General features: G+C 36.2%; 1 protein-coding gene across 3 annotated transcripts in view; it reads right to left on the reverse strand.

Moving 5' to 3' along the window:
* Positions 1-14,343, reverse strand: part of CNTN4 (contactin 4) — a 992,918-nt gene that overhangs the window by 666,356 nt on the left and 312,219 nt on the right. Inside the window, exon 3 of one of the 3 annotated variants that reach the window (XM_054551877.2) lies at positions 4,905-5,021. The exons of the other annotated variants lie outside the window; for them this stretch is intronic. The gene's annotated coding sequence lies outside the window, so the exon portion shown is untranslated. The remainder of the gene's footprint in view (positions 1-4,904; positions 5,022-14,343) is intronic. 3 annotated transcript variants of the gene reach the window in all.

Here is a 14,343-nt window from a genome sequence, read left to right on the forward strand (position 1 = left end):
CACCAATTAATTGATCTGTATTTGATAGAATTTATGAATGGTAAAACTACCCAGTAGGAGGTTTTGTAATTAACAGGGTATTAAAAGAGAGCAAAAAATCAGTTTTGGAACAGATGATGCTACAAAACTACAAATAGCTAGACAGCAATCTAATGATTATCCAAGTCGTCAAAACTTCTACTTTAAGTAGACAAATACTGGACTTAACATTAGCAAAACCAGAGCAAATTTTTCATCAACATGTTTTCTCTTTTGTAGTGCATTTTAAGGTACATTTTAGTCATGTTTATTAATGCATCTATTTTGGGCAAAAAGGATTCCACAGAGGCACATTTGAAAAAAAAAACAACAACAACAACAAGTTTTCACCCTGTCTTTCAGAAACCACTGACTTCCTGCTTGCAGCATCGAGAAGTGTGTCTGGATGAGCATGATCAAGGTCCATTAAATGCACTAAACTGACAGGTACACAAAATGGCACCACATGTTTGTGCATCTGAGCTTTCTATAATGAATAAATGGAGCGTGTGATCCCAAAGGCAGCTGCACCAGCCATAACTTTGTATTTGACACTTGACTGCTCTTAGAAGTTTGTTTGTCAAAAATTGTCCATTTGGAAAAAATAAATAAAGAAACGTAACAAATTGTGAGGCTTTCCAGAGGGCAGTTACACACAAGCTTCTTAGGAACACCACTTCTAGGAGTCAGATTGTTCTCAGATGAATCAATTATTTATTTTATTGGTTATCAGTTCATCATTGTTGGAGTTCATTCTAAGTTCATTCCACTAAAACAACGCAATCGCTTTACATGCTAAAACCCTAAGTTAATGTGAAAAAGAGGGCAACTAAAGCCAATGTTGCTTTTTCAATTTGGCATGGAAATTCAAATTGAGCACTAGACATCCAGGACAGGTGGCAAACAGGAGTAAAAGAAATTTAGTTCCTGGACAACACACCACTAACTAATTTCCAGGAAATGTTATATCTCATTACCTGATGGTCCCTCCATCTCTACATGTGATAAAGCAACAATTTGAAACCATGCCACACTCAGGCATTAGGGGAAACAGAATATCAGCAGCTCTCTCTTTACGTCAAAAGGTCTCTACACTTTGTGACAAAGAGCTAAATGTATTTCTTTCCAATTCTGAATTATTTTAAGGATGTACAGAGATTCAGGAAATCAATAAAATAAATTCCTGTAACCCATCCAGACCAGAAATACCAAAATCTATAGGGAAGAAGGAATTGGCAGTGAAGACCAGCTTATAAAGCAACGGCTTTAGATATAGGCACTTGATCCAAAACTTTGCTTATTTTCCTGATATAGGCTGTCAGGAATCCAAATAGTGCTCACTATTACAAATCATTTAGAACTTCTAATTGAGAAGGTACCTGTGGTTTCTAGAGGCTGTGAAAATGACAACATCTGTTTGGAGTTGGAAGGAACATTGCACACTATCAAATTCAGACATCTCATTTCATAAAAAGCTCTAAAACCCAGGTCTCCTAACTCCTGAACCACTACTGTGTTTCTACCATGGAAATGTCTGGAAAGAGGGGGAAGGGGAGTTCCTTAAATGTAACTGGTATTGGAACCTAGGTTAAGGAGCAGGGGATAACACAAATTGACTTCAGAAACTGGTCTGCATTCCTCCCTGGGCAGTGCTCCAGATGTGATTAAAACCCCTCTCTAATTCTGTACAACTTCATCTCTGGTGAAAGCCACTTAGTGACACCTTGTGCTGCCTTTTTATTTTACTATTTTATTTTCTGAGTACGGAAAGATAAACTTATCCATAAAAGCTAATTACAGAGGCAGGATTAAATAGTGGCTAGGAGCACAAAATCAGGTACACTAATTTTTTTTTTTTTTTTTATGAATGACATCTAAAAGGAAGGGAAAAGTACAAATTCTCTCCCAGACTCTTACTTCTTTGTGTGTTGTTGAGCAAATTATTTAATCTCTCTGTGACTAAAGTTTCTCCTTAGTAGAATGAGAATAGCATTGTTAGCTCAAAAGATGAATATTATTGCAGAGAAATATTGTAAAGTACTTAGCATTTTTCCTAACAAAGTAAATATTCAATAGTCAGCAATTATATTACAAATGGTCTTGGTGTTTGCCCTATCTTCAATGAACAAATGTTAGAGTTTGGGGAGAACGCATATGTCATTCAATAGAATGCCCAGTGAAGATGTGAAAAGGGCTTCAACTACTGATTGTCTGGTGCTGTCCACTACAACAGAGAAGAAAAAAGAAATCAAGATAAACAATATGAAGGCTGGGGCTGGGAGCAGTGGCTAATGCCTGTAATCCCAGCTCTTTGGGAGACCAAGGTGGGCAGATCATTTGAAGTCAGGAGTTTGAGATCAGCCTGGCCAACATGGTGAAACCATGTCTCTACTAAAAATACAAAAATTAGCTGGGCGTGGTGGCAAGTGCCTGTAATCCCAGCTACTTGGGAGGCTGAGGCAGGAAAATTGCTTGAACCCATGAGTGGAGGTTGCAGTGAGCTGAGATCACGCCACTGCACTCCAGCCTGGGCAACAGAACCAGACTCCTTGTCAAGGAAAAAAAAAAAAATGAAACCCCCTGAAGGGTACCCACCCTAAAGCTCACTCCCAGTCACCTCTAATGCCTCACAAGAAGGCACTGCTTGTTATGCAATGGTGGTCATTAAGGTGATGGGGGAGGGCTAAACTGGGACTGGAATGTGAAAAATGTACCTGAAGCAAGGACTCTTCTGCAGACTCTTTCAACAGGGCATGTGCTTGCCAGTTGGATGTGGGGTGTGTCTTAATTTGAGTTTTCCCAGAAGCACATGTGCACTTCAAAAACAGGGCAAACACTGGGATCATTCAAAATGCAGCTGCTGAGTACTGAACATTTACTTTATTAAGGCAAAACGTGAAGTACATTCTTTCTCTGACAAAATACTCACGGCCATCTCTTGAGGTAACAGTGCTATGCCATTTTACCGATCAGAAACGTTAATCACAGAAGCAGACTCTAAAACAAGTATTACAGTGTGACTAGTTTAAGAAGTGCAGGCCAGAAAGAAAATGAGGAAATGACAAGGGGAGTGAAGGCGTCCAGTAAAGAACATTCGGCTGGGCGCGGTGGCCCACACCTGCAATGCACTTTGGGAGGCAGAGGCAGGCAGATTACTTGAGGCCAGGAGTTCAAGACCAGTCTGGCCAACATGGTGAATCTGTTTCTCTACTAAAAATACAAAAATTAGGTGGGCATGGTGGTGCATGTCTGTAGTCCCAGCTACTCGGAGACTGAGGCCCAAGAATTGCTTGAACCTGGGAGGCAGAGCTTGCAGTAACCCGAGATTGTGCCACTGGACTCCAGCCTGGGGGACAGAGCGAGACTCTGTCTCAAAGGGAAAAAAAAAGAATCTTCTATTCAAGCAGCAAATATAGCAGGCAATCCTGCAGAGAAACTCTGACGTGGCATAAAGAACACCTCACAGAGTTATCCCACCAGAGAGGTGAGAGAACTTGGTATTTATACAGCACCTCTTGAGAGTCATTAATTAAGAACTATTCCTAGAGGGTTTTCATTCTCCTTATATGAAACTCACTTGTGCATATAAGCAGTGCAATTTCCCACAGTTTTTGGAAAAAGTGCTGAGGAACAAACCTGCAGATACTAGGAGTTAGAAGCATTCCTCAGAAACACAATTAAAGGTCTGAGGCATATGGATAGGGCACTGACAGCACCAGCTGCAGGGAGTCGTAATGCTTGCTTGTACTATTGCACTGTATGAGGAACAAATTCTAGCAAATTCCCCGACTCTACATGCCAGACTGTCTTCCAGATGTCATGTTGCCAATGACCGCGGCTTTTGGCAGCATCCACACCTGGGACAATTCAATCTGTAACTAAAAATTATAGTCATCAAGCACAGTAATTATAAACATTTAATAGTCTGAAACCACAGGGAAATAAGTATGTGAGCTGATATATTTGTATATGTTTGCATGTATAGGGAAGGAAAAGAAAAATGGGTCCTGGAAACCACAAACATATTTGTATGTGTTGTATTTGTATAAACATGTGTTTATACAAACATGTGTATTTGTATGTGTTGTATTTGTATAAACATGATTATTCCTTGAAAGATTTGGTAAATTCATTTAATACAAGAAGACATTTGGTTTTCTACAGGTTTCCTTAACATATTCTTTGCTTCCTCATCATCTTCTGCATGACACTATGCTATGTTTGTTAGTGGAAGTAAGTTTTAAAAACTGGTTGAAAATTTCATTTTAGATTTATTTACACAATGCTATTTGACATATAAATGCTTTATCTTTTAGTTGCAGACTTCAATATTTGCAATGTTACCTTATGTTATCCATGTTACATTTCACTAAAATGCCAGCATTTTCTGAATCATTGGGCTAGAAGGGACTTAAGGAGATCAGTTTATTCTGTCCCCTGCCTAGGAACAAATAAATGTTGAATATATCCTGAACACATGAGAATCTCCAGAGGTAGACCTCCCCACTCCCACCTCTTTATTTCTTGATAGGACATTCCAAGTTCTTTGCTAACTCTATTCCTAAAAACTACAAAGTCTTAATAAAGTTGAATGTTCTAAGATACAGAAAGCTACATTAGAGTGGAATGTTACCTATATTCATTCGAGCTTTACACCCAATATAATTTTTGATATGTAACTCATGTCAGGAAATTACCTGGTATATGATTGATTACTTGCAATAATGGAATATAAACTATTACTCAAAGCGACTTATATTTTCTCTCATAAGGGGTATCCAGTTTTTAGAAATTCTTTTTAAACGTGAACCATATAGCCATTTAACTTCTACCAATTAATCTTACTCATGAAACCTGGAGCTAATTTTAAATAATTTGACTTTTACCATAAGATTTTGAGGAAGGTCTTTATCTTTTTGGGCTTCAGTGTCCTTGTCCTGGCCCAAGATCCAAAGCTTTTTTCATCCTATGGGTTGTAGGATTCTTTCCTTTCCTGGGATTCTCTAAACACAATACAAATACAAACATCTAAATACAAACATCATGAACTGTAAATTATTCCATTCTTTCACAATGCAAGCCAACATGGATTTAAAATGTTACTGATTACTTTCATCAATTCAATGTGCCTGATACTGTTTTATGTATTATTTCTTAATATAAAACCTTTGTTCTTTTATATATCAGAAATGCTGAAACATTTCCTTTCCTATAAACCCTGGATGTACTTTACAAAAGTGGAACCTTTTTACTGATTCTTTATTTCAGCTTTATCAGCAGTTATTAAATACACAAATGCAATTGCCAAATTACAGCCTTATGCTGACACTGGACCATGTTAAGTAGTATATAACAGAATAGAAAGTAAACATTTGCTACTGGGGCAAATTCTATTGTATGTAATGATTAAGTATCTAATGATTAGATTGATCTAATTTTAGTACCTGGGCTGTGAGCAGTTTTATGTTTTGAACCCTATGTCTTAGTTAGCATTTGTAAATACTTTCTGTGTATTATTTTAAAGAGGTTGTTCTAATCTCACATTTTTCCTCTGTGGTGAATTTTTAATAGACTTTATTTTTTCTAGGCAGCTTTAGGTTCACAGCAAAATTGAGGGGAAGGTACAGAGATTTTCCATATATGCCTGCCCTCCTATACACACAGCCTCTCTGAACTACCAATATACCCCATCAGCAGTGTATTTATTATCATCAATGAACCCATATTGACATATCATTATCACCCAGAGTCCATAGTTTACATTAGGGTTTACTCTTAATGTTTTACACTCTATGGTTTTGGAAAAATTTGTAATAACATGTATCTGTATCTATCATTATTGTATCATATAGATTAGTTTCACTGCCCTAAAAATCCTCTGTGCTCTATTAATCTCTCCATCACCCCAAATCCCTGGCAACCACGGATCTTTTTACTCTTCCCATAGTTATTCTACCTTTTCCAGAATGTCAGATGGTTGGAATAATAAAGTATATAGCTTTTCTTCCAGATTGGCTTTTTCACTTAGTAATACACATTTAAGTTTCTTCTATGTCTTTTCATGGCTTGATAGCTCATTTCTTTCTAGTGCCAAATATTATTCCATTCTCTAGGTGTGCCACAGTTTTATTTAACCATTCATCTACTGAAGGACATCTTGGTTGCTTCCAAGTTTTGGCAATTATGAATAAAGCTGCTATAAACATCAGTATTCAGGTCTTTATGTAAACATAAGTTTTCACCTCCTTCGGGTAAATCTCAAGGAGTGTGATGGCTGGATTGTGTCATAAGAGGATGTTTAGTTTTGAAGGTTCTAATCTCATTTTATTAGCTAGTTTATTACAATCACTCCCCTAGAGGTCTCCTGGCAGGTTATTAAAATGAGGGAATGGGAAGGAAGCAGAAATTCACAGCCTTTCTCATGACCCCAGAGTGAAGCAGGAAAGAGCTCAGTGCAAACTCAGTATTTCTGAATCCAAATCTTGATTGTGGAATTGAGGTTACTGTTTTTGAAACCAGCTAAAAATAGGTAATCAATGTTCCTGTCTTGCTCTCAATACATTAGAAAGTATACAAGACTGAAGGGACTGGATTCTGGTCTAGAATTTTTCACCAACTGTCTACAATGATACAGTCCAGCAGTTATTTATCTGTAGTTGGATAACTGCTGGATTGTTTCATCATTTTAAGCTTTAACACTGACAAAAGAGAGGAAGTGGAGAAATGGAAGTAAGCTAAATGAAAAGCAAATGTGCTTCTGTCTGGTCCAGGACAGATAAGTACCTGAAGGGAGCGGGCAGCATGTCCCACACTAAGGGAGCTGAAGCCCTTATTTATAACCAATCTGCCAGCTCTCCACTGAAAAGGTTAATTCTCAAACTGTGAGACTTCTGCTAAAGGAAGTAACTCTTATACCATAGAAAGTTGTGACACTGGGCTGGGTGCGGTGGCTCACGCGTGTAATCCCAGCACTTTGGGAGGCTGAGGCAGGTGGATCACAAGGTCAGGAGATCAAGATCATCCTGGCTAACACGGTGAAACCCCGTCTCTACTAAAAATACAAAAAATTAGCCGGGCATCATGGTGGGCGCTTGTAGTCCCAGCTACTCTGGAGGCTGAGGCAGGAGAATGGCGTGAACCCGGGAGGCAGAGCTTGCAGTGGGCCGAGATCGCACCACTGCACCCCAGCCTGGGAGACAGAGCAAGACTCTGTCTCAAAAAAAAGAAAGTTGCGACACTGGAAAGCCCTCTGATTTTTGTTACATCACAAGTCATACACGATTTTCAGAAGCAAGAGGGGCATCTGGAAACTCCAATGAGGAAACATGAAGAGTCAACAAATGTAATATCCACTAATGAAGCTCAATATTCCATTTTGGGGAAGCCTCCTACTTTAATGTGTCGATTTCCTCATATGTAACACAAGATGGTTAGATTACCTCCCAATTTTCATTTCTGTATATTTAAATTACATTTTACATGTGTTATATAAAGCAGATATTCCTACTATCTCCAATTTAAAAATGAAAAGCTAATGGCATTGATAAATTAAGTAAATTTTGAAGGTCACAAAATTACTAAGAAAAAGTTAATTAGGGCTAATATAAAGTGACATAATCTATTAAACCTCAAATTTAAGAATCCTATTCTTTTATGGAGGATGCAGGTGGCCTGTGATATGGAATGATCATTATGAGGAAATAAGCTTATAACTTATTTTAAAAGTTCTATTTTGTTATCTAAAACCACTGTCATATATATATATATTTCTTGCTTCCCTAGATTGTTCACTCTGTGAGGACATGGCACACTAGTATCTTACATGTCTCTTAAAAATTCCAAAACATGTAACCAAATGCTTATTAAATGGCTATTGATTGACTAAACAATTCTCACTCCAATTCACCTTATACTGAAATCCGCCCAGTAGTTAAGTGTATTAGAGTACAGTAAAACAAATGTAGGTTATAACTTTGGTTATTAAGCTTCTAGAGTTGTTACTGAAGGAGGAAAATGTGCTGCAACCAAGAACTCTAATAAGACAGCGCCAACTCAAATCCCAAATTAAAAACCAAATTTAAAAAAAAGGTGAGAATAAATAAGGCCAACTTCAACCTCAATAGTGCAGAAATGGAGTACTTTATTGTTTAGAAAGTTTCTGAAACTTATAGAAATCATATTATTAATAGAAGAATAAAAGAAAAAAATTTAAATAGGAAAAGGCAAAGGAAATTAGCAGACCAAAGCCAAACACTGGGTCCCACAGAAATGTATGCCAAGCAAACGTACTTTCTGTCTTACACCTACCATTGAACTAAAAATAATGTGGTATGTTTAATACATTTTCTTCTTTCTTATAAAATGACCCATCACATCCCTGTCCTTGGAAATGCTATGACTTTTTAAAGGCACCCAACAATTGCCCACACCTGGTTAAGCCAAGTGAAACTCTGCACTATTACAAAGCTGATCCATAAACTGAAATTCTGTAAAATTCATATACATTACCAGGAGGCTCTAGCTATTATGGTTCTCTTACACAGACAGCACAGGTTTGATGTGGGAAAAACATTATGGAGCCTTTACAAACCAACACAATCAATACTTTTATAAAATACTGTTGCTCCTTGAATGGTCATTCATGCTGAGAAGGCTAAAGCGAGGAACCACATAATAGACACTGGTTTTCTTAGCATGAATGCAAGGCAGAAGAGCACATTTAACACTACAGTGTGACTACCGGGCACTCTTTTAAGGCAACTGAGAAGTCAGAATACCTTATCCACAGTATAAAAAATAGTGATGCTCTTAAATGAGTTACCAAAATAGAAAGTGATTAAACCTACACTTGTATTATACTTAATATATTGGAAATAATGATTTACATGGAAAGGAAACTGCTTCCCAATTTTGAAATATCAGAAGAGTTTTGCAACGAGGCTCAGTCAATGTTTATTTTCTTTTCTATGTGCTTTTCCTTTAATGTACAAATAATCTGATGAATTAAATTAGGATTCTTGAACATATATTCATAAGTACAATTGATCTGAAATATTCTTTTGGGCTGTGTTTGGCAGATCTTTGTATTAATGTAATGGCGGCTTTATAAAAATAATTTTGAATATTCCTCCTTTCTCCATACTATATAAAAATTTAAATACAAAACAAAATCAACTCCTTGAATGTCTAGGTATGATAATTTTGGGAAAAGTAGCTTTGAAAATTTCGATTTTTCTACAGTTAATGGTTTATGTTTTCCTTTATAATCTACTATGATCATATTCATTTATTTCTGATAATATAAATAATAGCAATTACTATTAACAAGTGATAACAATTACAAAAAAGAGAAGTTTTAATCACTTGAATTCCCAGCCAAAAATGACTAAAAAATTAACATTTTATTGAGATTCACTTTACATATTTATTTAATGCATATATATGCCATTTTTTGTTGTCACATTCTTTTAAAATGGCATTTTTAAAAAATTTCACTGTACTTTTTAGGCTTATATGCTTACTTCACTTAATGAGAAATTTTTATGTGGAATCTACTAAGTGCATGCAATATGCTAAATGGTATAGAAGAAACAAATTAATACCTAAAATGTACTCCTAAAGAGGGTGCAGTTTAATACATGGGATGAAACACTTACATAAATAATTCAAGTAACATCACTGGTCTATGAAAGCCATGGACCTTTGGTATCTACCCACCATCCTACACTGTTAGAAAACCCTGAAATCCCTCAAGTCAGAAAGTCGCATCTACCATTTTGCAGCTATATCTCTACCTATATCATTCATATGCTGGAGGCACTGTCCCCATTGTTTATGGTGTGATGGAGGTTTAGCTCTGTGCCATCCTTGGTATTCAACGAATGGCCCAATATAGACTCTGGATGCTGAAATAGGGATTAGGCTAAATACTGAGTTGTTAGCACCAAACATGTTAAATATTTAACTGAAAGAATCCACACTTACAGCTATAAATAGTAGATAGTCAGAAAAATAATTTAAATTTGTTATTTTAAAAATCATGGGCCGGGCGCAGTGGCTCATGCCTGTAATCCCAGCACTTTGGGAGGCCGAGGCAGGTGGATCACTTGAGGTCAGGAGTTCCAAAGCCTGGCCAACATGGTGAAACCTTGTCTCTACTAAAAATACAAAAATTAGCTGTGTGTTGTGTGTGCCTGTAATCCCAGCTACTCGGGAGGCTGAGGCAGGAGAATCACTTGAACCTAAGAGGTGGAGGTTGCAGTGAGCCGAGATCGCGCCACTGCCCTTCAGCCTGGGCAACAAAGGCAGACTCGGTCTCAAAAAAAAAAAAGAAATCATGGTTTATATAAAAATATTTTCAGAATAGAAAAATAGTATGAAAAATTTATTTTTCAAATCTAAAGAATTTAGCATGACACACCTAGATGTCCAACAAATTAGATGGCTGTCTTTCTTTCACACTTAACATCATTTTCCCAATATCAAGAGGCTTAATGCTTCAAGAACAGAAATTTGAGTTTTCTTTTGTTATTCATAGCATAATGTCTGGATTCTGAAAATACGTGATTGAGAATGATTTGATCAAGAACATTGTTGAAGTAATTTAAACTGGAGTATCTCATTATTTGTAGTCAGGAAGCAATCTCTCTCTGGTTGTTATCATTCACTTTGGTTCCACTAAAGTAGAGATACAAGAGCCAAAATGAGTGAGAAGAGTTAGCCCTCTGACAATTTTGGTTAGAGAAGACAGTTATTAGATCAACCTAGTTTGCATAGTACATTTTAACTATGCATATGCATGGAGAATCATATGGAATCCTGTACATATTTTTGAATAAAAATAATGTACATACTTGGAACAATAGTAATAACAGTTAACATTTATTAAGTGCTTACTATCTACTCTGAAGGTAAAGTCTAACTTAATCACCAAAACAATTCTATGAGGAAGGTTCTAATATCCTTTTTTATTTTTTAAAAAGCAAGATACAGCTAATATAAATAAATTGCCTCAACTCACACAATATCAAGTAGAATATCTGTAATTCAAATTCAGGCAATCTGATTCTACAGCTTTCTATCCTAACTACTATACGATTCTACCTTTTGTTTTCAGTTACAAATGTATATATGTATGATGCACACATGCAGTAAAAAAAAAAAGCCGTGTTACTTGCTAGATAATTTCTGAGATTTCAAGAACATTCAAACACAGGATTTTGTTTTAAAGACTCATTACTATTGCATAAGAATTAGAAGAGCAAACCACTATGCCACATGGGTACACCCATCTGACACGAGAACTGTTGACTGGGCCGGGTGTGGTGGCTTATGCCTGTAATCCCAGCACTTTGGGAGGCTGAGGAGGGCAAATCACCTGAGGTCAGGAGTTTGAGACCAGCCTGACCAACATAGTGAAACCCTGTCTCTAATAACAATACAAAAAATCAATTGGGCATGGCGGTGGGGACCTGTAATCCCAGCTACTCGGGAGGCTGAGGCAGGAGAATCACTTGAACCAGGAGGCGGCGGTTGCAGTGCGCCGAGATAGCGCCATTGCACTCCAGCCTGGGCAACAAGAGTGAAACTCTGCCTCCAAAAAAAAAAGTATTTGTAAATTTGCTTCAGTTATATTCATCACTAGGAGGAGGATGAAGAGATTGTGATATATTCATATAATGACATAATATACAGCAATGAAAAGAACACACTCCTGATACATGGAATACAAAAGAATCTCAAAAAATAGTATGTTGAACAAAATAAGCCAGACATAAAACAGTACATACTTTTGGATTCCACCTATATGAAGTTGAAGAACAAGCAAAATTAATCTATGGTGATAGAAGTCAGAAGACAAATTACCTCAGGATAGAAGAGGTATTGACAGACAAAGAGTAAAAGAGAACTTTTAAAGTTAATGGAAATATTCTCTATCTTGATCAAGGTAGTGGTTATATGAGTACATATATGGAGCAATAGATGAAACTTAATATTTAAGGGGTTTTTTATATTATATATACTATACCTCAATGGAAAAGGGGGAAAATGATGCTTCGAAATACAGCAACCACAGAATAAAAGCAAAAAGGCACAAAAATTTGAAACTTACATAGTAAGACACAAAGAATAAAGTGACTCAATACTTTTTCCAATAACTTGATTTTTTATTATAAAGGAAAGGAAGAAAGAAAGAGCAGAAGGGAGGAAGGCAGGCAGGCAGGCAGCAGGCAGGGAAGCAATTAGTCCATTGATTGAAAGTACTGGGAATTTTGGAATTCCAAGTTTAAAGAATCAAACTTCCTTATGAAAAGACATTCCAAAAAACTAAACAGGGCAATCATATAAGGCTGCAACTTCAAAATATTTTATATCAATAGTCTACTTTTTTGCCAACAAATGCAATAAATTAGGATTCTCTTAGTTAGATTTCAGGTAGCTTTATGGCATCTATTAAATAAACATCTCAATATTTTGGAAGAAATAAGCATGCATCATGCATATCAGTTTTTCTTCTTTTTAGCTTAATTTCTATTAAGTTCTGGGATACATGTGCAGGGTGTGCAGGTTTGTTACATAAGTAAATGTGTATCATGGTGGTTCACTGCACCTATGAATCCATCACCTAAGTATTAAGCCCTGCATGCATTAGCTATTTATCCTGATGCGCTCCCTCATCCTGCCCCTGACCCTGATAGGCCCTAGTGTGTGTTGCCCTGTGTCTGTGTGTTCTCATACATGCTCCCACTTATAAGTGAGAAAAATGCATGTCAGTTTGTAAGTAAACTATATAATAACCACAGAAGAGAGTGTATTAACACCATTGTTTTATAGGGAAAGTCCAGTTGAAATATTGCATTTGTCTGTATTTGCCGGCTGGTGCTCATTCTGAACACAAGAGACTACAGAGTTAAGAGCAAAACTAACAAAGACACTAAGGAATATTTCTGACACTACACTTAAATAATATGAAAAATTAGGAAAAGAACATTTAGCTTTGCTTGACCAAGATCCCACAGTCAGGGTGACTATGCTACTGCTCTTTTAATATGAAAGTAGAAAGAGGTAATTTATCCCCAAGCTTATTCACATGAATGAGCTCATCTAGTCTTTGATTTTTGATATCTCAGTAAAGGAGATGTATTCTAAAGCAATAACATTGAAATATGTCTGAAATTGGTTTTCTGTGTTGATACATTCTTCAGAACCCTAGTAACCTAGCTGTGGCTTTCTACTGCAGTCTTATTTGACCACCAGCAATGAAATGGGCTACACAATATATGAGGTTATGAGACAGAATATGAAAATAGGAGAATAAAAAAGTTATCTTCAAATATCCTCTGAGTGGATAAAATGGAGGATTACCATTTTACAACTGTCAAGAGAAGGGATTAATTTTATATCATTTTCTATTTCCACTGCCTGATGTGGTAAAGTGGATGAATAGAAAGCCATTGTCTTTATTATTAATTTCAAGAGATTGTTAGAAGATGGAAATCTTCTGGAATTATTTTGCCTCTGTAACAATCTTTATCTAAAAACTATGACTCTTACAGAATTCTCTGTTCTATTCCAACAGTAAATGTTGTGAGAAGGATGAATTAGAGACATGCTGTCAACACAGATTTTCAGCGTCTGTCCCAGTAAGTTCATGTGAGGGTCTTCCATCTTCTTACATTGGCCAAGATAACATTTTATCAAGAAGAACATGATTTAAATTAGATAAAGAAAAATGATTAAATGTGCGTCACTGAATTCTGTTTCCCCTCAGAAACCAGCATGTGCTAGGTTAATATCGGTAAATGAAACTGCATATAGATGCTATCTAAACTATAATATGGCTAATTTCTATTAACATTCCCCCAAACTGAAATTTTTATAATGACTCAGTAGAATCTTTTCTTAGTGGTGACAGCCAGACACCAACAAACCCATACTGCTAAATTATTTTCACCAGAAAATATCAGCCATAAACTGTATCTGTCTGTTTCAGTATATATATATAATTTAGAAAATTACATATAACATACAATTTTATGTATACATGGACATATTTAAATAGTATATACATAGATAATATACATATGCATCATCTTTTAAATAAAGATAACATGTGCTTAATTATGTTTGAAATTTATATTGAAGTACAGTCTAAATATTCAAATGGAAATGAAATTTTAAAAAGATTAAAATGGGATCAGAAAAAAATATTAACCACAAAGTTATGATTTCACAGTTATGAATTCATTGCTTATATCTTTGAGATTAATGATTGCTATAATGCAACCATTACAGCAGTATTGAAAAGATATCTAGAGGCTGGGC

Source organism: Pongo abelii, chromosome 2, assembly GCF_028885655.2.
Source record: "Pongo abelii isolate AG06213 chromosome 2, NHGRI_mPonAbe1-v2.0_pri, whole genome shotgun sequence".
Lineage (NCBI taxonomy): Eukaryota > Metazoa > Chordata > Mammalia > Primates > Hominidae > Pongo > Pongo abelii.